Below are 23,494 nucleotides of genomic sequence, written 5' to 3' on the forward strand. Positions count from 1 at the left end.
TCAGTGTCAACGGAACATTTTCCCCCAAACAGGCTACTTTAAACACTTTCAACAAGACTACACTTTCCAGAAACATGTCTCAGTGACTCTTCTTTCCCTTGATCCTGTTCTTGAGGGAAGAGCAGAGGTAGCAGTGAGCTGGAACTCTGGGATTCTCCTGGTCAGCACAGTGGATTTTACAATTACAGCAGGGTGGGTCACTGTTTTACAAAGGGACAGCTGAATGAATGCAAATAGAGCAGGGCTTCTCACAATCTCAGTCAGCCTCCACTGCAAAATTAGCATAGAGGTTGCTGCTCAAGCATTTTGCTTACTCACCACCCTGGAGGGAAAAAAAATAACCTTGGGCTAATGGTTAATTGAGGTAGTAAGAGATGTAATTGGAGGGGGTGTTGCATTTGGAAGCAAAGAATCCAAATAAATCCCAGCTTCCTCTCCACCTATGTTTCTCTCTTCTCTTTGGGAAATGAATCAGAGACATTAGCGACATTAGCACTGCCAATTATACATCAGATCTCAACACATACGCTGTAATAGAGGTCACCCTTTAGTAAGGAAGAACAACCCTACAAAATATTTATGCTCATCCCACTTGCTAAATTAAAATCTTGACGATGTACTTGGCTGCTTTTGTTGTTTTCACAAGAATCTAGACTGGAAATCTAATTATACTGCATTTTGGAACACTGACAAAAGGCTATCTTTTATAGGTTATAGCCTTACGGCCTAGATTCATCTTCGTATACATTACTTGAGTAATGTATATATTACTTCATATACATTACCTCATGTTAACAGTCTGAAACACCACCCTTTATACAGTTAATACAAAATTTATTTTTGGTATTTAAGAAAGCGAAGGCTTAATACCATTCACAAATTACAAGTTCAAAAAAGAAATGCTTTAATTTCAGCTCTCTACCTAGATGCCAAGCTTGCCAGAATTTGCTCAAGCTTAATTCTATATTATTAAACCCATTTTGGGCTTTTCCTTCATAGCTCAGTCAGTGAAGGATCTGCCTGGAATGCAGGGGACCCGGGTTCAATCCCTGGGTTGGGAAGATCCCCTGGAGAAGGAAATGGCAACCCACTCCAGTATTCTTGCCTGGAGAATCCCATGGACAGAGGAGCCTGGCGGCTACAGTCCATGGGGTCACAAGAGTTGGACACGACTTAGCAAGTAAAGCACCACCAAGACCCATTTTACAGATAAGGAAACTATGCAAATGATACATAAAGAGATATGCTTACGGTCACATAAACAGTAAAGCCAGCATTTATTATGGACTTGGAGAATTTGCTGACAGAAACTACCTTCTTAACTATTACATAAAACTGCCTCTTCACCAAGGTCCTAAGGCCTGCCACGGTTTGCCCAACACATTTCTCTGGTCTCATTTACTCCACGCTCACTCTGCTCCAGCCACACTGGTCTCCTTGCTGTTCCTTGCATATTTCCAATACACTCCACATCAGGGCTTCTGAAACTATTTCCCTCCACTTGCACCTTTGTATCCCCAAGCAGCTTCACGGCTCTCCTCACTTTTATGGTGTCTATTCGAATGTTACTTCAACAAAGCAGCCTTCCCTGGACCCACTCTTCATAAATCCCTTTGCCTCTAGCCTCTTCACTATTATTTTAATATGCAGTATGTACCTTCAGAATACTTCCTAAATATGACAGGTGTGTATGCACGCTAAGTTGCTTCAGTCAGGTCTGACTCTATGAGAGGCCCTTAGGGACTGTAGCCCGCCAGGCTTCTCTGTCCCAGGCAAGAGCACTGGAGAGGGTCGCCATTTCCTCCTCAAGGGCGTCTTCCTGACCCAGAGACTGACCCCGCATCTCATGTCTCCTGCACGGCAGGCGGGTTCTTTACCAGCAGTGCCACCCACAGTTCCCTGCTGCTGCTGCTGCTGCTAAGTCGTGTCCAACTCTGTGCGACCCCAGAGGTGGCAGCCCACCAGGCTCTCTGTCCCTGGGATTCTCCAGGCAAGAACACCGGAGTGGGTTGCCATTTCCTTCTCCAGTGTATGAGAGTGAAAAGTGAAAGTGAAGTCGCTCAGTCAGGACCGACTTCACGACCCCATGGACTGCAGCCCACCAGGCTCCTCCGCCCATGGGCTTTTCCAGGCAAGAGTCCTGGAGTGGGGTGCCGTTGCCTTCTCCGCCCACAGTTCCGTATTTATTGTCTATCACTCCCAATCAGAATGCAAGCTCACGGGGCAGAGAACCTACTGTTGGGCTCACTGTGTGTTTCTGGCCCTTAGAACGGGCCTGTAACAGACGAAACACTCAGCAGATACTTGCCGAGTGGGAGAATACGGGAAGGAAGGACAGGCTGCAGGGAGACGAAGCAAGTCAGTCAGACTACGCTGCTGGTTGCGCAATCGGCGCTTTCAGTGCCCATCATACCGGCACATGACGGTCACTGCGTTTTCACTTGTAGCTCCAAAGACTTCTTCACGTCATTTCCCGAAGCAGATGAGGATTCTAGCTCTGACTTTCAAAGTGCCTGGGAATGAGGATAATACAAATTAGTTCTCCGATTATCACTGTGTTCACAAACCCCAACATTCACCATGCACTTCACAGGGTCTAGGCACCGAGCTAAGCACTTTACGTGGCTTATTTCGTTTTACTGCCGCGACAGGGCTGTTGATCGTTAGTGCTGAAGTGCGCACAGTACTCATGTCTGTGACCTCTGGGGTCAGTCCGCCCAGATTTAAGTCCTGGATCCACCACTGACTTGCTCTGTGGCTCTTTTTACCATAAAGAGGACGTAATGTGACATTAATTGTACATAACCAGCAGAGTTGTTTTGAGGCTCACATGAGATGATGAAGCTGAAGCACTTGGTATAGTCTGGCACATAGCAAACATTCCAGTATCTATGCTATGATTATCCCCACCTTCCAGATCAGGAAACCAAGCCTGAAAGCAATTAAGTAACTTGCCCAACATTACGAACAACTAAGAAGTTGTGCTGGGATTTAAATCTGACACTGTTTAACATTGAAGACTTTTTTTTTTTGACATACCATCTTTTCTGCCTCTCTTAGTCTGGCTCCGTGTTCAAAGGGCCCTAGTGAAGTAAGTCAAGTGTAGAAAATTTTATCAACTCAGCTAGCGTTCTCTTTAAAAGGCCCTCTTTGAGTGCTTGCAAAGTAAGCCCTGATGCATTTGTAAGAACTAGGCTGTGATGGTGACCTTGAGAGCTGTGGATATTTATACACCTCTCTAGAAAAATTCGATCCATGATTATCTAAACATGAAAAGGAAAATAGTGCTTCTAGAAGAAAATTTAGGAGACTACCCTCACGATTTCGGACTAGGCAAAGATTTCTTAAGATACACTAGCTGTATGATGAAATGGACTATATGAAATTAGGAATTTCTTTTCACCAAAGACACTACTGAGGGAATGAGAAGAGAAGCCACAAAGTGAAAGAAGTTATTTGCAATATTCAACAACTGACAAAGGATTCTCATCCAGAATACATAACCCTACAAATAAATATGAAAAAGCTAGGGAACTCAGTAGAAAAGTGAGGAAAAGACATAGGCAGGGACTTCACAAAAGGTCTCATCACAATGGCCAATAAACAGATGTTTATTTGTTTTTAAATCTACCTAGCATGGGCTTCCCAGGTGGTGCTAGTGGTAAAGAACCTGCCCACCAACGCAGGATATGTAAGAGACTCAGTTTGATCCCTGGGTCAGGAAGATCCCTTGGAGGAGGGCATAGCAACCCACTCCAGTATTCTTGCCTGGAGAACCCCATCAACAGAGGAGCCTGGCGGGCTATGGTCCATAGGGTCACAAAGAGTCAGACACGATTGAACTGACTTAGCACAGCACAGCACAGCAGCATGTGAAATTCTCAGTTAACATCCAAGAATATGAAAAATCCAGAAAAGTCAAACGTGGTGTGGATGCCTTCAGAGAATTGAGTGTAAATAAGACAGGATTCATGTCTCCAGGGAACTTCCTCATTAAAACACACAACGCAGTGCAGTGCGAGGCATGACGTGTGAAGCAAAGGTTTTCAGCTCGTGGTGACAGCAGAGGTTAATTCCAATGAAAGGAACAAGGAGGCTTCCGAGGACGTGACACTGAGCTGTGCCCTGATGGACGCTCGAGTGCGTGGGTTGATACTGTCTCTCTCCCCACTTGGAGATACCTTGAAGGTGGCACTACTGATGCTGAGCGGCAAGGGGGACAACAGGAGCATGTCTGAGCAATCTTCCAGGGGGTGTGTGCTTAGTCGCGCCTCCTAGAGTGGCGCGTTTTTAAGGATCAGGGAGACATGGGGCTAAAACTTTAGGGTTCACTTTGCGAAGAGGAAAATGATCAAACGCAGCCCCTCTGTCATTAACTTACTCCTTCCACGGGTGGGAGACCGCCCCTGTTCTGGCTCCTCCTCTCTGCAACCTACAGCCCAATTTCTATCCAGGTCTCCACTGGCAGGCCACTGAAATGGAGATTCTTTTGGGTTGTACCACATTTTCTTCAGGGGTCAACTCTGATGGGATATTCCTTATGACCTGTCTGAGTTTCGTTTCTACATCTTTAGTGACGTCACTTTTGTAGGCTATCGGCCTTTAGCCTCTGGAAGCTTTGGGACAGGCAGAATGCGTGCTGTTTCAGCTAACTTACACTGGCTACCCAGAGGAAGGGGACACCATGTCCTGCTCGGTTAAAAGGTTTCCAGTGTTAGCCTTCCAGAAATAATGAAAATACTGTCAGCTGCTCAACAAGAATTTCAAAGCAACCCTTTTATCTGTGGCAGGAGGGTGCTGAGGTTGGCCTCCTTTGCTGTCTATCATTCCAGTTTAAAGCACAATAACTTTATTGTTCTTCTCCAGAAAACAGTGAAACCCTCCTAGAGCCATTTGGTAAAGCGATTTTGGAGGAAAAACAATTGCCTGGCTTTCCAGCAAAAATAAATAATTTCCAAGTGAGCCTTAAATGACATTGCAGGGACCCTGTCCTTAATGCAGAACCAAGCACAGGGGTAGATACTCCCTGACATGTTTCACTACAATTCGTTTGGTTATAAGGATTTATTATTTGTTTGTTTTACTCTTTTGATATCTCTTTTTGGGGGGAATTATTATAAACTGTTTATAAATAACAATAACTTGCTTACCTAAAAGTTTCTTACAGACTTATGTAGGGCAGTGGGAAGCAGGGGAGAATGATAAGACTGAGTAAAGATTTGAATTGGATTCCTAAGGAAAAAAAGAAACATAAAGGAAGTGGCTGAAGTTTGACAAACTTCCAAAGCTGATTAGAAAACATGTGGGAAATATTAGTGGATGGCTGCAATACTGACAACGGCCTGTGCAACGTTCAGACTTAGTATCCGCCACCAGCCTGCGTGCAGAATTTGTGTGTGTGGCTTTCAGACTGTGCTCCATGGGGCCTTCTGGCTTTCCTGGGGCTCCACAGAGACAGAGGGGTCTCAGAGGGAGGCGTACCGAGCTCAGCCATCAGTCCCGAGCTCAGTACCCCTGATCTTGAGCCCCCATGACTCACTTTAATCACCATGATCTGGGCTTGTACCTGTTTACATGCTGTTAAGTATTTAAGAGTGTTTGAAAACACACACACACACACACACACACACACACATATGTTCAGGAGAAGTGGAGGGGGAAGAAGAGCTCAGAAGTCATTATTATGGGTCATTTCCCTTAGCATCTTTTAAGAGTGTCTCAAATGAACCCCCAACAATTCAATCCAGTGCCCCTTAAACTGTGAGGAGCACCCTTTGACAGGGCAAGCAGGGCATCTTGCTACAAAGAGGGCCTCACGTTTTAGAGGGCCATCCTTAAACCTTCCTCAGTCCCCTCCAGTGCCTGGGACTGGCTGAGTCCAGCAGTGCCCTCCAGGCAAAGCACCCCCGAGCCTGCGTGGTTCCCGGGCCCTGACTCTCCTCCGCACGGGGCGCTCTGAAATCCTGGTATCAGTGGTTGACCACTTACCCTCAGGGTGCTCTGGCACTTTCCCTCTGGGGTTTTTCTGCCATCCCATGGCCAAGCCGCAGTGCCCAGAGAGCAGACTGACAACCAGATGGTTCCAGCTGGCCACTGTACTATTAGTTGTGCTTTCACAAGAGAGCTTCAGACTGGGTTGCTAGAGCAGTGCTGACATTCTGATTGGGGTCACTAACACACTCACAGAAGACATAAGAAAACTCAGGGCTTTGGACAACTGACCGTCCACTGCCCATCTCTGGATCTGAGCCGCGTCTCTGGGCCTGTCCAGAGGCGCTTGAGTGTCCGTGCTCCAACTGCGGAGCCACCTCTGCTCTTGCGCACCCGAGGGCGTTGACAGTGGCTGCAGGAATCCTTCACCTCTGACTCTTGCTGCTAGCACCAAGGGCAGTTGCCGACTCCTTTTGTGGGAGAGGTACAGCATATCTGGGAGTCCTCAGGACTGACCAGGCCTGTTACCTCCAGGAGCCTTTGAGATCACTGCTGTGCAGAGTAACAGGTCTTCTGATCAGTGTCCTTTCTTTCCTCTGACTGATACGATGACATTACACTCTCCCAGGTAGATCCTACAGCCTGCCCAAAGATGGACAGCCATTCCTCGAGTAAATGGACCTGTGCTCTTCCCTTGAGGCCCACAGGCTCCTCTTCCATCCTTGTTGCAAGTGGTGGCATGGAAGTTCAGAGTGCGTTCAGTGTTAAAAAAGATGACATTCTAGGAATGCAGTGATTGTGGCCTAAAGAGTTCAAAAGAAGTCATGGTTGGAATATGAGCTATTTTACATTTAAGGCATAAAATTCTGAACAATAAATCTAACATGAGTGGAAAATGAATTATTAGTCACGTTTTCCTGCATCCCCTGGACAAGACTTGCATTGGTGGCCTTCATCAATGATAACAATCTCTGAGAGTAACAACATTGGTGAGGACCCCTGGAAGCCAGGATGACAGGCAGCATGATGGCTGATGCCCGTTAGGAGTGACGACGCACCCAGCACGGAAGAACTGATTTAGGGAAATCAGGAACAAAAATCCCTATCTTCTTTTGATACAAATAGCTTGAGAAAACGATGACATTTGAGTAATAACTGCCTTGCTACCTTTTGCTTGCAGTGGGAGACAGAAATTAGCCAGGAACAGCATAGGTAACAAGAAGGAGCATGAAAAGAGAGCTCCTTGATCCAAATAGGAACAGATGGGCCCTGGATCCTATGGAGAATCTTTCGTTCACTGAGTGGATAGAAAACAATTACGAGCATCTCAACTTCACCCGTTTTCTAAACCATCAGTCAATCTTCTTTCATGGGCAGTGAACTCTGTAATACATTTTTAATCAAAATTTTCACATAGACAGGACCCCTCCAAATATTCTGCCTACAGACTTACATATTCTAGGGGAAGCCCTCCCACCCCTGTCTTGCCTGACACTTTGTAATAACTTCCAAATTGAGCCCTCTATTTTTAAAAAATCTCTACCCGTTCTAGTGCATCTTCTAAACTGCCAGAGAGTGCTCTTTCTAAAATGCAAAGCCAGACAAGTTTATCCTGCTTACAGTTCTTCGGTATCCAGGAAACCCTACTGAACTTTCTTGGCTTGGCACATAGTTCCCGTCATAATCCAGCCCTTCCTTATCTCTCTTAGCCCCATCTCCTTGTAATATCCCAATAGCTCCTCGATGTTCTAGCCACCCAACTGTCAACTTTCAAGATCCTTGGTGCTCTTAAATGCTCTACCCTTTCTTGGGATTTCTTCACCATGAATCACCTTCCGAAATGGTTCCTACATGTCTGGCAAGACTCACTCGGGGTCTCACCCCAGCCACCTCCCTGAATGTCTCCTCCCTCCTCCACCTCCTCCCAGGCTGAAGGCACGCAGGGGGCCAGTGCAGCTAGAGAGTAGTGGAGGGGGCGGACGATGGGTAGAGCTGAGGTCAGAGGGCGTGCAGCACAGTTCACAGAAGTCCTCAGAGGATTCTATTCTGGGAAACACGCGAAGCCATCAGTTGCCCACCCCTCCACCAGTGAACCGCACCTCCCGATAGTCACATCCTTAAGAAGTCTCTTCCCACTCTAAATGTAGGCTAGCTGTATAACTCAGTTTAACCCAACACAACAAAGCGGAAGTGACACTGTGCTAGCTCCGCGCTTACAATAAGACATGGAAACTTCTGCTTTTGTGCTCTGCAAATCCCCGGGCCCCATGTAAGATGTTCAGCTACCTGCTGGAGAGACTGTGTGCAAAGGCCATATGAAAAACGGAGAGGCCTCGGACTATATGGTGAGAGGGAGAGAGCCATCGGTAGCCCATCTGAGTCCAGCCTCCAGCTGTCCCTGCTAAGGGACCAGGCATGCGGATGAAGTAGCTTGGGTATTCTGGCTCTACCCATGGGGAAAGGTCCTGTGAGACAGTCACTGGAGCCCCAGTCAATCTGCACAGTTGTACAAAAACAATGCAAAGCTCATACCAAGCCGCTAAGTTAACTGGTATCTGGACTGGGACTCAGAGGTGAGAATGTGTCTTGGCATCAAGAAAGATAACACGATGTTGGGTAGGGGATGTACCATTAGCAAACTCCACACCTGGCATCACAAAGCAGGGCTCAGAGACCCAGTGGGCAGCTAGAGTGCATGCCAGGCATCTGACAAGCCTGGACTCACACCCACTGCTGACCTAACCCTCCCTTCCCACTCCCTGTCACGCTCACCCTATCAGTTTCACACCTGACCAAGAGAGATGAGGCATCAGACAAGCTCAGTGTGACCTCTACCCGCAGCTGTGCCAGGCAGGAAGGCACAGTGACCAGCCAGCTGGCAAGGAGAGGACAGGAAGCTGAAGCCTGATGAAATGTTGTAACAGAAATGGCAGGAGCTGATTATCAGTGAGTCCTTCCCTCTTCCGGCCAAGGGCACAGATTCCAGCTCAGCTAATCTGGCTGTATTCCAGAGCCACCAACAAAACCTCTAATCCCAGCCAGCTGTCCAAACTGGTCTCCCTCCATTAGCCTCGGCAAAGAAGGACAAGATGCCATGTCTAACTCACAGGATTTCTCAGGAAAATGCTGTGTTGTGAGTGAGTCCATGTAACAGTGGCATTATCAAAAAAATAACTGGGTTCTGCCCTTCATCCGCTCATCTTCCTTCCTATATCCCAGACTAAAGCTGTTCCTCCAGTTGAATTCCTTATATCTATTGACAGGATCACCAGTCTCCACCCAGGCCCTCAGCCTTAAACTTTGACGTTTTCTTGAAGTCTCTCTTCTTTCCACCTCCCTCACTCAGTCTACACCCTGATATCACTTCTGCCCATCTCTTGGGTCACTCTTTTCATTCCTATAGTTCTAGGTTAGGTCTTGTAACTTACGTGAAGGGTTCCAAGAGCTTCCTAGTTGGCATTGCAGCTTCTACTTTTTTCCTCCCTCCATCTTTTATATCTTTGCAAGAATCATCTTTCTAAAATATATTCGCAGCATGTCATTTTCCAGCTCACAATCCATCAATGATTCTCTAATTCATGCAACAGGGCTGCAAACTCAAATACCTTCAGGTGATCTGAGTGTAAGACATGACTGAATGTTTTGGATGGCAGGCAGCTGCAAAGGCCTGCTGGCAGGTGGAGGGGATGGATCCTGCTAAAGACATTTATATTCCCCATTTTTAGAACTGCTGTCCTCACCAAAGGAAACGCAAAATTTCTCAAAATAAAGGCCAGACCCTTCAGTCTGATTTTCGAAGGTTTCTATGAGTAGATTCCAACCTACTTTTCTGGGCTTAGAGCACGGCCGTCAGACGCGGTGCGCATATGGCACGCGGCACATTTTCCATCCCTGGTCCGGTGGGTACCGCCGCTGGCCACGGTTTTCTTTCCTGCTGGGCTCAGGTTCAAGCCTAGGATCCTCTTCAACCCACCATTTCGGAGAGCAACTATGAGCCAGCGGGGCTTAGTGTGCTGGCGAAAGCCTACTTGCCCCTGTGTGCAACTCATGTCTGGTCAATTCCAGCTTGAGCTGAATCCCCACACTCACCGTACCATACTCACTGTGCAGACTAGAGGATCTGAAAACAGCTAAATGACCTGTTCAGCTGTTTTTCTCCAGCCCACACTCTGGCTTACCTCAGAGGCGGACATGCTCTAGGCTCAATCCCGTTTCAGGTGAGCCGCCCACTGGTCACTGTGGGTCGTTACAGGAGACAGGTCCTGATCCCGGTAATGTGCTCCAGAGAGAGGCTTAGACGAGGGTCCCATCTCAGCAAAAGCAGACATCTCAGAACCTCTCCCATTCCTATGCTTGCAGTGGAAACTGACCTCAGAGAGACCCAACCCTGTTGATACAGCTGTTTTAGATAGACTTACTCATAGCAACCGGAGAAGGCAATGGCACCCCACTCCAGTGTTCTTGCCTGGAGAATCCCAGGGACGGGGGAGCCTGATGGGCTGCCGTCTACGGGGCTGCACAGAGTCGGGCACAACTGAAGCGACTCAGCAGCAGCAGCAGCAGTCATAGCAACGCTGGTCCGCAGGACCAGTGTCCACAGGCCATACTCTGTTCACAGGTCGTTTGTTCATGGTGTGTACACAGATTCACTCTCCCTAGAAGCATCATAATCTAGGTCACTTGTTGGATTTAGCTCAGTGGTACGTGTGGCTTGTCGGAGGTATTTATGGGGCAGTGTCCATACAGAGTCCAAGATTTCCCCACTAAAGAGTCTATTCTTTCCACTCTGTAACACTTGCTTCTATTACTTGGGGTCTGCTTCCCCTTTTCCTATTTAACTGGGGTCTGCACGTTTCAAAGAGCACAATTTTCCTCTTTGTTTGGCAAGATGTTTATACTTTCTTCTAAAGCCGTTGACTTTACTGTCTGTTCTACAGGAGAAAGTAAGACAGATGTTAGCAATATCACACAGATGAACTAAAAGAGCCCAAGGGAGAGGAAGTAGGAGAAGAACAATTTATTTTACAACATACTTAATGGAGCTAGTTTGTCTTCATTTATGATTCTCTTGAGAGGCCTTCAGCCTGGTACCTGCTGTGATGGACGTCACACTTGCTCCATATGGATACTGTGCCCTAACAACAGGCTTGCAAACAGCCAAGTTGGAGTCCTGCCTCACATGTCACCCTAAATGCTACTCTGGTTGCCCACATGGGCAAATTTTCCTCCCACAAAGCTTTAAAGTTATTGGGTCCCTGGGACAACCACAGCTAACAGCACAGCAGATTTGAGAGTGCGTGTGCAGTGTGTAGTATGCCGGTCCAACTGAAGCTGGGGACCAGGACCGCCATTCTCCCCATGGAGACAGAAGTGTCTTTTGTCTCTTCAAAGTACCTGTTTTTTACTTCTCATATGTTCTTTTTATTTAGGAATAAACTCTGATATGGATTTAATGCATGCATAGCCCCTCCCACCTCTCTTTATATGTTGAGGCCATAATCTTTAATTAGTATCTGGAGGTGGGACCTTTGGGAGACATTAGGTCATGTGGGTGGAGCCCTCATGAATGGAGTTAGTGCCTTTCTGAGAAGAGCTGTGAGAAAGATGACCTCTCTTTTCCCACGTGAGGACACAGCAGAAGATGACCATCTGTGAGGCAAGAGGTCTGCCCTTATGAGACACTGAACCTTTCTCTTGGACTTCCCTGTCTCTAGAACTGTGAGAAACATATGTCTGTAGTTTATAAGCCACTCAGTCTATTGTAATTTTTATAGAAGCTGGAGCTAAGACAAACTCCCATAAGAATTAGTTAAATTTGAAGAGAAGGAAAAGAGGTAAAATCCATGCTAAGGATCACTTGCCAAAGTACGTCTCCCAGGACTAGTGATTACTTCCATCTTTTCCATCTATACAAAAAGTGGAAGGCAGCATTATATGGTGAGAATTCCTCCCCCCACAAAGCCCCATGGAATAGCAAATTTTTAAAGTTGAGGTTTTACTGTTAATAAAGACACTGTAACAGGGTGGGGGGTTCCTAGAGAATGCAGAACTTGATGACCAAAACCACTTAAGCTTCAAAAGCTTGTTCATCACGGAAAATTCGCCTCAAATGTGATGACAGGGTTCACGCAGGCCTGGGTAGGTAGGCCTCCCATCTGATCCCTGCCCTGGTTCAGGGTACACACACTGTCCCCTGGGCCTGGGGCCAAGTGGAGAGTATCCTTTAGCCTTGAGATGTCTACTGCAGATGGAGTTGCATTTTATGAAAACTCATGAAGAATTTAAAAATAATTTTTATTAGCCATTTTCCCAATTGATATAATTACTTTTTTGTAGAGAGGAAAATGTAATTTTACCAAACGGAGACACTGTGTCATCCTTAGTCCCACCTACCAACCCTCACAATTCTTTGTTTGATCACCAATAGGGTGACTCTGGGCTTCCCTCATGGCTCAGTAGGTAAAGAATCCGCCTGCAGTGCAGGAGACCCAGGTTTGATCCCTGGGTTGGGAAGATCCCTTAGAGAAGGAAATGGCAAGCCACTCAATATTCTTGCCTGGAGAATCAGATGGACAGAGGAGCCTGGAAAGTACAGTCCACGGGGTCACAAGAGTCGGACACAACTTAGCGACTGAAGAGAGAGAGAGGGTGACTCCAGATTAACATAGCATTCCACCCTGTAAGAAGTTATGCCTGAAACGGCCTCCCAGCTGAGTCTGTAGATGAGAGGTGATGACAGTGACGGTAAAGGGAGACGGGGACCTGCAATGCTTAACAAACCGTCAGCAAAATAGCAAACTAGGAACTTTGGCTTAAAGAAGACACACCTGGTCTTCCTATGTGATACTGCATTGCCAAGGTATCCATTGGAGGACAGCGAACGGTGGCCGGTTGGAGGGTCTCTTAAGTATAATACTGTTATACAATTAGACCGGTTCCATAAGGAACAAGGGAAGTGAGTAGAAGATATGTGTTGCCCTTTTTCTCTCTGCGAAATATGCCAGACTTATGTCCTAAGGGTATAGATTTGAGCGTGAAACCTTCAGCTCCCTCCTGTCCTCCTACTTGGCCCCCGTACCCAGGGCTCCAAGCTGAGTAAGCTGAAAACCAGAGAATCCCCCTTAGAAGGGTTGCCTCTGTCTCAGTGGAAATCCAAACTGAGATTCAAACTGCGCACATGGAGGTCCAAACAACTCCTGTCTCAGTACGACCTCAGACTACTCTGGTTTCAGTGGAAACTCAGACCATCGAAGTAAGAGATGAGATGGAGGACAGGAGACAAAGAGAAAAAGAAAACCATGTTTCTCCAGTCTATCCCTGGGATCATATGCGTAGAGCAGCCAGAGAGACTGAGGAACAGCCACACAAGCTGTTGCCTCTTCATGAAACACCCACCAGGAGAAATAATCAGTCTATGAGAGTTAATAAGCCTTTTTTGTATCAAGAAATACAAAAAATCAAGGAGGATCTGGGAGACTATTTGGAGGACCCAGAAAAATATATTAGAGCTTTTAAAGGTGTTACTCTGCTTTATGACCTTACTTGGAAGGATGTGATGTATATCTTAGGACAAACGCTGACTCCCGACTCAAAGACTCGAGTTTTGGGAAAAGCAGTTGCTTATGGAGATGAATGGCTTGGTAATGAATCAGTAGAGAAGAGGGAGGATGAGATAGCTGCCCTCCCCACTGGGAATCAGGCGGTCCCAACTACAGAACCAGACTGGGACTACAACGCAGCTAAAGGAAGATGGGATCAGAGTCATTTTGTCAGATGTACTCTTGAAGGACTCAGGCAGGCACGTTCTAAGCCTTTAAACTATAGCAAATTGGCAGACATAGAACAGGAGGAGAAGGAAGCTCCTGGTAAATTCCTAGGTAGACTATAAGAGAAGCCCTTCTCAGATTCACTGAGATTGATCCCGAAAGTGAAGAAGGAAAAGTGATCTTAAAAGATAGATTTCTTAAACAGCCAGAGAAAAATGCCCAGAGGGACCCAGGTGAAAAGGCTTGCTATTACTGTGGAAAGGAGGGGCACCTCAAGTGGGATTGACCTCAGGCATCTAAGCCGCCCCGGCTCTATGTCCGGTCTGCAAAGGACCACTCTGGAAGAGAGACTGCCCTCAGAGGCGTAGGTCTCCGGGGTCAGACTCTCAAGACAATCAGGACTGAAGGTGCCCAGGGGTCCCCACACAAGCTCCCGTCCTAATTACACCTGAGGAACCCCGGCTATAAATAATTGTGGGAGGCCAATCTGTCGATTTCCTTTTAGATACTGGGGCAACTTACTCTGTGCTTACTGAAGCCCCTGGCCCACTTTCTTCCCAATCCGCTTCCGTAATGGGACTGTCTGGACGAGCCAAAAGGTATTATTTCAGTTATTCTTTATCTTGCAACTGGGATTCTGTGCTATTTTCACACAAGTTTCTGATCATGCCAGACTCTCCCTCACCCCTTTTGGGGAGGGATATATTGGAAGGAATGATGCTAAAGCTGAAACTCCAGTACTTTGGCCACCTCATGCGAAGAGTTGACTCATTGGAAAAGACTTTGATGCTGGGAGGGATTGGGGGTCGCATGGGGTCGCAAAGAGTCGGACACAACTGAGTGACTGAACTGAACTGACTGAACTTTGGACACCTCATGTGAAGAGTTGACTCAGTGGAAAAGACCCTGATGCTGGGAGGGATTGGGGGCAGGAGGAGAAGGGGACGACAGAGGATGAGATGGCTGGATGGCATCACCGACTCGATGGACGTGAGTCTGAGTGAACTCCGGGAGTTGGTGATGGACAGGGAGGCCTGGCGTGCTGCGATTCATGGGGTCGCAAAGAGTCGGACATGACTGAGCAACTGGACTGAACTGAACTGAACTGAATTGTACTCTCTGATAGAATTATGTCCCTTTCTTAATCATCGTAGAGATTTTAGGCTTTTTCCATAGTTAAAATTTTATTAGGAAATAGGAATACTCAGACTAAAAAAAAATCACAAGATATGATGAAAATTTAATTAGGAGAAAGCCTAGAGAGAAGGCCATGACAAATAATGGCTTACAAACTTTCTCTCATGGCATCAGTAGTCGATCAGGAGACTTCTAGTTTTCTCGAAACCATGTTTTACTTTCCTCATTGCTCAACTTATTTCTCAGCAAACATTTAAGATTTTTTAATTCATTACCTTATACAAAGTTAACATCTTCTGTGCTTTGTCTTTTTTCTTCCTCTAAAGATGCTGCTTTAAATGGCAGGCCAGGGTGTAGGGTGTTTGATGTTCTCTGAGTTACCACGAGTTCTGGGCTGTAAATAAATCATGAATGTACCACATCAATCATGAATTATTCATTTTTGCTTGTACTTTCTATAGAACACTACGCATCAAAATTGAATCCAAAGCGCTGAAACTTTAGGTGGCTAAGATCATTAAAATAGCTGGTTATTCAGCCTTGCAGAAAGATTTTTTATAAAAAAATCTATGTCTATATAAAAATTCTTACCAGCTGGAAAAAGTACAGCCCTCTCTGCACTCACCAACACCGCAGCGATGCATTAGGCTGCGAAGGACACAAGGGGCTTAAAAACAGTGTCAATGTCATGAGGTACATATTTCAATTTTTTAAATTAAAAATAGTATTTTCCCATTATGTGCATCCTTTTAAGCCTTTGGGCTTGCAGCCCAATTACATGGTTGTCTAATAGGATATTTTCTCCTCTTTCACAAATGGAGCACAGTCTGTCCCCAACTTACTAAGTACCCAACTTAGAAGTTCCAAAGCTTTATTCAGAAGTTGTTTGCTTGGAACAGATTGAACACGTTTCTCAGAGAAACAAGGTGAGTGGTTCTGTCCCCATGCAATTTCATAGCCTGCTAACTCACAGGATTCTAGAAATATGGACCTAATGATAATCTAGAAAGTGATCAACAGATAGAAACACATTTCTATGGATAACTGTTCATAATTAAACTTGGGATGGGAAGAACAGAGGTCCTGTCATTTCTCCTTTGCTCCTGCCTTCCTCAGCTGGTAGCCACATAGGCCCGAGGCTGCTCCAGCCAGGCACGGGCTGGGAGAAAGGCAAAATGGCAAAAAGAGGGTTACTGTGTTGGAGGACAGACTGTTAATTCTAGAATAATTAAATTCTTTGAATTAAAATTTAATGTTCATATGTGTTTCATGCATGTGTGTACATACCAATGTGTATTTTCCAGCAAGACAGTTTTATCCTTTTGTTAGATTCTTAGAAGGATTCCAGACCTCAGACTTAAAGAAAAAAAAAAAATCACGAATCACTGCTTTGGCAGATATAAACAAAGAATGGAATGAGGTTCTCGCCAGCATAGCCCCTCAGCACTGTTCTTCCATCCTGGGCGATCACCCAGTGGAAAGGCTGACAGATAACTCCTTCCCTGAGTGCCCACGTGTGCTCCATCCCCACTCCCAACAAACCTGGGTGTCCCAGACCTGTCCCACAAAGCATCTTGCAGCCCTACTCCCCCAGGTCCAATTACTAAAGAGCTAATGCCTGGCCCAGAAGGGGACTCCAGGGACCAATGCCTGTTTTCACTAGCTCATGCCTTGGCCTTGTTAAGTCACTTCAGTCATGTCAAACTCTTTGCAACCCTCTGGACTGTAGCCCACCAGGTTCCTATATGCATGGAATTCTCCAGGCAAGAATACTGGAGTGGGTAGCCATTTGCTTCTCCAGGAGATCTTCCCAAGCCGAGGACTGAACCTGCAACTCTTGTGTCTCCTGCATGGGCAGGAAGGTTCTTGACCATTAACGCCACCTGGGAAGCCCTGGTTAAATATTTTAATGTCAACCCTGGCTCTTCCACTGTATTCCACTGTATTGACTTGGAATAAACTACTTTACTTATCAGCTTCAGTTTCCTTCTTGGTGAAATGAGGGATGACAATAATACCTAGCTTACTGATACTATGCAGAGAAGGCAATGGCACCCCACTCCAGTACTCTTGCCTGGGAAATCCCATGGACGGAGGAGCCTGGTAGGCTGCAGTCCATGGGGTCACTAAGAGTCGGACACGACTGAGTGACTTCCCTTTCACTTTTTGCTTTCATGCATTGGAGAAGGAAATGGCAACCCACTCCAGTGTTCTTGCCTGGAGAATCCCAGGGACGGGGGAGCCTGGTGGGCTGCCATCTATGGGGTCACACAGAGTTGGACACGACTGAAGCGACTTAGCAGCAGCAGCTGATACTATGGCGTGAGAATTCAGAGTATAAATTAAGTGCCTGGCATAGAGAAGGTGCTCAAGAAATGGTAGCACTAAATGAGAGAATCCTTGCAATATACTTGTGTGCTTGGTTATTCAGTCATGTCCTACTCTGTGTGACCCCATGGACTATAGCCCGCCAGGCTCCTTTGTCCATGGAATTCTCCAGGCAAGAATACTGGAGTGGGTTGCCATGCCCTCTTCCAGGGGATTTTCTCAATGCAGGGACTGAACCCAGGTCTCCCTCATTGCAGGCAGATTCTTTACTGCCTGAACCACCAGGGAAGCACTGGGCAAACTGTAAGTGTTCCAGAAAGATGAAGTACCATCACCCCCTTACTGTTGAGTGGCTATTATTATTGACATCCTCTAGAAAACCCTTCACTAACTGAGAGATGAAAACTAATGACCTTGATCTACTAACTCAAAAATTCTGCGACTCTATTGCAGACATGTTTCCACGCCTCCGGTATCAGAAATTGATGTTCCATCAGTGATGCCCTTCAGAAGGAAATATTCTCTGAAGACTGTGACCTATGCTTTTGCATTGTTAATAATTTCATGTACATTTGCACCTTAGGCAGGGTCGGCCAATTAGAAGGCTTATGAATATTGTCTGTGCTCCAAGAGTGCAGGTTTGGGAATACCCTGATTGTGTCCAGATGGTTTTGGCTATTATGTGGAATGCTTTAGCTGATGAACTATGTCATCAATATTGAATCAGGAAATTTTCAGCCAGGAAAAAGAGGATTCAAATCCTTCTTTGCATAGCTTTGTAATTTGCATACCCCAATCTGGGCCCTTCTTTAGAAACTGGAATAAGCTTGTCCTCTAACCCAATCCATATGCGTGGCGATGTTCCCACTGGTGTGACTCCCATACACTGGCCAGCAGTGTTCCTGTGTCAGCATCCACATTTCCTGATGGAACAACTGCCTCCATTTAGGTGCCCTGTTCTTTATATCTGCCCCCAAATAAATTCTATATAATTTCATATCAAGAAAGCCCTAATAACCTTTCACAGCCTAAGTAAGAACCCTAAACAAACCCTATCTCCTTTGTGATAGGGTTCAAGACACACAATCCCACTATATAACACCTGGACATAGCATATATTTTTAAGCTAAAGGAATTTGAGATATGGCATGTGCAAGAAAGACTTTCTGACCTTCCTCTGAAGAAAGACTTTCTGACCTTCCTCTGAAGAAAGACTTTCTGACCTTCCTCTGAAGCCGGACATACAACTCAATATGAGAGATGCCCTCTCCAAACTCAGAGGAAAGGAACATCCTCATCTCTAAGACATGAAGCAGAGTCTGAATGAACAGGCCAAGCTGTGTCCCCAGGTTTACTACACTTATCAGCTCATACTTTTTCTGACTGTCACATTTTCCGCACCGCTCTAACTCTCTTCATGAAACCTACCATAAAAGCAAGTGTGAGGGTGTGTGTGCGAGAGAAGGGAGTGAGCTTGCAACTGTGAGAGACAGCCTGCATGAGGACAACAGAAACTGAGTGTGTGTGAGAGACGAGGACGGAAACAGAAAGGCAGGAAAGAAGGAAGGAGAAGGGAAGAGAGACGGTTCCTATAGTATCTAGTATTAGAACAGAAGCAGCAGGCCATAACGTCAGAGTCAAGTGCCCAGGCTGGGACTCTCGATTCCTCTGCCCCGCAGGGTCCCCGCTGATGAAGACTGAAGCACAATGCCATCTGGGCAACAAGCCTGGACTCAGGCCTACGGGGACATTCTGGAATGCTCTCACCAGGCTTCAGCGCAGGAGCGGCAGCTTGGTGAGCAAACGCTTCTTTCATGGGATCACCATCAGAGTGATGCCAAGAAGCTGATTTGGGAAGGCACCAATTTTTTTATATGGACAAGAGTTTCCCTGGTGGTTCGGACAGAAACGAATCCACCTGCAATGCGGGAGACCTGGGTTCAGCCTCTGGACTGGAAAGATGCCCTGGAGGAGGGCATGGCAACCCACTGAGTGACTACGCATAGCACACAGCACAGGGCTCCCCCACACTTGAAGTGGATTACCCTTTAGTTCTGCTCTTTCAGGACCACATTATTCCCAAGAAAGAAGGCAGGCAGAGCAAGGTCTTACTAGGTAGGGGAAGGAGTCATTGAAATACAGGAACCATATTTCCCAGAGGATACTGTCAGACTTGGAAATTGTATCTCAAGTTTGGGACCAAAAGTATTCTTAAATTTTGCAGGAAAAAATACCTGAGTTGTGTAGCAAATCTTGGATCAACGTTGGTTAGAGTGTAACTCATTTAGAGAGTCATGAGAGACAAATTGCAAAATTTCCTTAAAAATGGAAACTTTATTAAAGACTCTGATTAACTGAATAAACTATGATCTCAACGGGTCAGAAGTGGGAAAGTAGAAAACCAAAGAAAATGAAGAAAAAAGAGAATAAGGAGCTAGTAGAGGGACAAAGCATACCTGTATTTTGGGAAGACAGGCTGTCGGGAAGAACCGAAAGGTAAAACTGGGGGCTCTGGGGGCTCTGTTTCAGGAACAGCCCTGAGCCTTAGGCGTCTTCAGAATGCCTGTGCCAAGCAGGACAGTGCGGCCGACGGGGGGCGTCTCAGACTTGAGAGGCGGGAGCTCATTGGAAATGCAAACTCCAGGGTCCCAAGGCTGTGGCCCTGATCCGCAGTCTCCTGTGGGACCCAGGCGTGTATGTGCCCTCCAGCTGATTCTGATACACATGGGCCATGGGCATACTCCAGGAAACACAGATACAGTCAAGGCTCTTTTTTAACAATTGAAAGAAAAACATGTTACAAATGCAAACAAAAGCACTTCCTCCAGGTCACAAAGTGAGCTTCCTGGCCCCTTCAGGGCCTGAATCTAGGTCCCACCCCAACAGGAGCCCAGCCATCCCTGCGACCTCTCCTTCTATGGGCTCCCCAAATCCACAAGCCACTGGGATGGTAAGGAAAGCTCTGACGGAAGACTGTTTTCTCTCATGCGGGCAGTTTTTCTAGAACACTGTGTAACTATTTTTTAAATTTATTTTTAATTGAAGGATAATTGCTTCGTGTAACTATTTTTTCCCATGGAGGGTAGGAAATCACTAAATGTGACAGTCACGTTTCTAGGTTCAGAAAGGCAGAATCCTTTCAGTGGACCAGGACCTGAGTATAAGAAGCAGCTTAATTTTTGTGCAAGCACAGCAACTTTAAAAAAACAACAATGAACCTTTCCCCAAGCAGTTGGAAGGGAATTACCAACACCAACATTTTCCACGTAGTAAATTAAAATGATCAAGAAAAGCTCTACCATAATTGATAAAGAAAGGCTATTGACAAGGCTGTAGGACACTCGAATGGCCCCTTCCCAGTCCTAAGAAAGTGGGAGACGGCCTGCCTAAACCAGCCGGTGCTCAGAATATGTTTATAAGGAGGAAGTCCGTTTCCCTTTTGTGTCAAGTCATTTTCTTTACTTACTATTTCACACTGATATGCCTAAGGAAGTGAATGAGTCTGCAGGTATTCAACAGGTATTTCTTCTGTCTAGAATTGCAGGTGAAATCCAAAGCTGAGACTGATACCTAAGGAGGACTGTAAGTTCTAAGGAAGAGTGACGTTGGACACAGCCACTCAGGATTTGTTAAGAGTGACCAAATGTGATCTTGTGGCCCTTAGCTGACACATTCCTCCAGCCTGTCAAAGGGAAGGCTAGGGATTTGGTGGAGGAGAAAGGCTTTCTTTGAAAAGAGCTGTCAGTTAGGAGAGTGGGTTCTGGAACATTCCTCTACCTCCAGTGAGCTGAAGGAAGCAGCCAGAGGACCTCTCAGAGCCGAGGGTGTGCTGTCTGCCACAAAGGGAAAGGGACGGATCACCTAATCCCCAGCGAGATGCTCACTGAGGAGGGAGTCTGCGCGTGGCCACAGGAGTTTGGGCGTGTGCCTTAGGAAGACAGAGGTGGCCTCCGATGAGCACTGACGGCAGGGCTAGGAGAACCTGACCTTCTAGGCTTAGAGTGGGAGAAAGGGAGCAGGGTTAGAGAGGCAGGACTACACGAGGTTTTCTAGAGGGCCAGACAGACGCTAGGAAAAGCAGCTCAGCAGAAGAACTGGGCGGGAAGTACCCGAAGAGAGCATTACACGCAGCAGAGGCCAGAGCAGAGCGCAACTATGTAAGTGGGTATGGACAGTATCCTCCAAAGAGCCCACAAACATTCTCCACAGGAAAACTTAGGTGGCATTTGGGCTTTTTTCCATGAGCGAGAAGGCACTCAGCAGCCAAGAGAAGCACTTGAATAGCACCGATGAAGTAGTATTTTTTCCCTTTTCCTATCATCCTTCTTTTCCTCCACCCTTTGCTGCAAATGTGGATGAGTCAAGAGCATTCTGGGGGGACAGGGAGTAAGCACAGACTATGTCCCCCCCCTGAATCCAGCATTCTGATGTTAGGGTGGGCATGAGCAGCTTTGAACTACAGGAGAGAGCAGAAGTTGGATATTCGATTTGTCTGGATTTCCTGATTGCTGAAAATAAGAGCATTCTAATACTTGACAGTGACAGGTAAGGCCGAGGTATCTCTCTGAGATACTGTCCAAAGACAGAAAGATAGAGAACCGATGGGACGTTTGATAGTAGTAAGGAAAAACAAGACAAACCATGGACATTTCCTGATTGAATTCTCTTAGTCCTGCCTGTTTACTGAACCAGGTATCACTGCAATATGAACAAGTTACAAAAGGGTGGAAACATGAGTCAGACTACTGCTGTTACCAGGAAACGGGACAAGTGAGGCTGGGCTCCTAAGATAAGAGCTTGTGTGTGTTCCCCGAGACTCTGCAGCCTACCCCAGGCTAAAGAACAGTGCTCCTTTGCCTCAGAGAAGTTTGTTTTTCAGGGCAGAAAGCAGAAATTCAGGAAGGCAATCTCTCCTTCTATCTTTCGTAAAAGATTGTATGACTTACGAAAATATTAGCAGACGCAGAACAAAAGGGATATCTCTGAGGGTCAAGAGAGGGGAGACATTACCCTCAAATGGAAAGAAAACAGAATTCAACTAGATTCACAGGTAGCCTGTGCCTCCTTCCAAGAGCACCATAAACAAGAGGACAGGCCTTAGGGGATAACAGCAGACCATGGAGAGGCTACATCCCAACCAGCAGGTTCCGTTCAAGGCACAGTGCAGACCTGGATAGCGAGACCAACTGATGAGGGGAGCAGGGCGCCACACAACCTTCTTAGATTCTCATTCATCCCCGGGGAAGACTGAATTCTCCACAAAGCTGGAGGTATTAGGACCTGGGGTCACATATAATATTATCTTTTAGAAAGTTTCATTATCTATTTGACTGTGCTCTGTCTCAGCTGTGGCACTTAGGATCTTTAGTTGCAGCATGAGAACTCTTAGTTGCAGGATGTGGAATCTAGTTTCCTGACCAGGGATTGAACCCAAACACCCTGAACTGGGAGCACAGAGTTTTAGCCACTGGACCACGAGGGCTAAGAACTGACTTTGACTGACCATAAGTATTTGGAGTTGTAAATTCATATCCACTACATGACAAGAATAAAATAAACCTAATTGGGACTTCCCAGGTGGCTTAGTAGTAAAGAATTCACCTCCCAATGCACTCACTCCACTATTCTTGCCTGGGTAATCCCATAGAAGAGGAGCCTAGTGGGCTAGAGTCCACGTGGCCACAAAGAGTAGAACATGACTTAAGCGACTAAACAGCAGCAGCAGCAGCAAGGATCTGGATAAATGCCACAAGAGAGATACACGATAAAAGGCTGAGAAGACAGCCCTCAGGTAAAGGTGACCAGCAAATCACTTTATAGAGGAGACAGGATCTGAGCTAAGCTTTGGATGTTAGGCAGGATTCAAATGGCAGCAGGGGTGGAGGGACGAAGGCATCCTGGTATTGGGAAATACACGGAGATGGGAAAGTCAGAGGGAAAGAGCGTATAAGAGCGCTTTACTGCAGTTATCCTTAGAAGATGCCACACAGGGAGATCAGGGATGAGAAATGGAATTGGGTGGGGCTTGAGTGGAGATCATGGGAAAAGCAAGAGAGTTCCAGAAAAACATCTATTTCTGCTTTATTGACTATGCCAAAGCCTTTGGCTGTGTAGATCACAATAAACTGTGGAAAATTCTGAGCGAGATGGGAATACCAGACTACCTGACCTGCTTCTTGAGAAATCTGTATGCAGGTCAGGAAGCAACAGTTAGAACTGGACATGGAACAACAGACTGGTTCCAAATAGGAAAAGGAATATGTCAAGGCTGTATATTGTCACCCTGCTTATTTAACTTATATGCAGAGTACATCATGAGAAACGCTGGACTG

At 46.3% G+C, this 23,494-nt stretch overlaps 1 long non-coding RNA gene across 1 annotated transcript; it reads right to left on the reverse strand.

Annotated features, from left to right (window-relative positions):
- Positions 2,150 to 16,192, reverse strand: LOC102180999. The gene is made up of 3 exons (XR_309983.3): positions 16,122 to 16,192; positions 15,110 to 15,228; positions 2,150 to 2,513 (listed from the first exon to the last, which is right to left on the reverse strand). It is a non-coding gene; the product is annotated as an uncharacterized LOC102180999 (long non-coding RNA).

Source organism: Capra hircus, chromosome 5, assembly GCF_001704415.2.
Source record: "Capra hircus breed San Clemente chromosome 5, ASM170441v1, whole genome shotgun sequence".
Lineage (NCBI taxonomy): Eukaryota > Metazoa > Chordata > Mammalia > Artiodactyla > Bovidae > Capra > Capra hircus.